Here is a 1,376-nt window from a genome sequence, read left to right as displayed (position 1 = left end):
AAACAAAAACAAAAAAAACTGTCTCTAAACAAGTAAGTTTGGGAAATGCTTTGTAAACACAGTAAAATGAAAAATATATTTACTGAAGAACATTTCAGGACATTTAGTATACCTATGCACATTCTAATTATCCAATGAGACATATAGATTGTTTCATTACCCAAAATTAATTGATGAGGAAATACTTCGTTTTAACTACAGGAGAGCCATCTACCATAAATAGGTAAAGCAATATAATACAGTGATCTGTTTTTTGATTGCATACTCCATGAGGAACACTATTTGAGCACAAACCAACCATATATGTATAATCATTTGTTTATAGATTATATGCATATTCTACTGTATCAATGGATTGTATTATATAATACAAAAAAATTTTAAAAAATGTGACTAAAATGAGTTAATGTATTTTAAAGGTCCTGCTAATATTAATAGCTATTATTAATGTTTTGCTAATATTAACAATTATTTCAAAGCACTTAGGGTAAACATCTTTACGGTAATTGGTGTAAATACAGGTTTTTTTAATAAAGATTTTATTTATTTATTTGAGAGAGAGTGAGTGAGCAAGAGAGAAGCAGTGGGGGGCAGAGGGAGAGGAAGAAGCAGACCCCACTGAGCAGGAAGTCCAATGTGGGGCTCGATCCCTGGACTCTGGGATCATGACCTGAGCCGAAGGCAGATGCTTAACTGACTGAGCCACCCAAGTGCCCTGTAAATATAGATTTTAAATAGATACTGATGATTTTAATTTTTTAACATATTTCTCATAGGGTCTGTGCCTGGTTGGCAGCACATATACTAAAATTGGAATGTTACAGAGAAGATTAGTATGGCCCCCTTCAAGTTCATGAAGTGTCCCATAAAAAAGGAAGGAAGGAAGGAAGGAAGGAAGGAAGGAAGGAAGGAAGGAAGGAAGGAAGGGAGGGAGGGAGGGAGGGAGGGAGGAAGGAAGGAAGGAAGGAAGGAAAGGGAAGGAAGGAAAGGAAGGAAGGAAGGAAAGAAGGAAGGAAGAAAAAAAGAAAAGGAAAGAAAAGAAAAGAAAAAAGGAAAGAAAAGTAGTGTCCTGACTCATAATGTGACAGGGACTCGATATGAAAGCAAAAACAGATGAGTGGACAACAAAGAACCAGTATGATAATGCAGAACCAGCACCACAGAAGAGATGCTGACCCTAAGGTGAATAGCACCCCTATTCCTTTAATCATTCCAGAACCATTTTACACGAAGAGACTCAGTGAGGAGAAATTGGTAGTTAAACCAGACCATCTCATATATTGATATTGTATTACCACTTAATTTTCAAATTTACAAATATCTACTTCCTGTTTACCGTGTTCCAAAAAATAGGCTGGATGCTGAAGGTCCAAAAT

General features: G+C 35.9%; 1 pseudogene; it reads left to right on the top strand.

Moving 5' to 3' along the window:
- Positions 1–781: 781 nt before the first annotated feature.
- Positions 782–843, top strand: LOC121104508 (annotated as a pseudogene).
- The last annotated feature ends 533 nt before the right edge of the window (positions 844–1,376 follow it).

The sequence above is a fragment of the Ursus maritimus genome, unplaced genomic scaffold (assembly GCF_017311325.1).
Source record: "Ursus maritimus isolate PB19 unplaced genomic scaffold, ASM1731132v1 scaffold_21, whole genome shotgun sequence".
NCBI lineage: Eukaryota > Metazoa > Chordata > Mammalia > Carnivora > Ursidae > Ursus > Ursus maritimus.
Note: the sequence above shows the minus strand (reverse complement) of the source record. Positions and strands in the feature narration are given on the sequence as shown.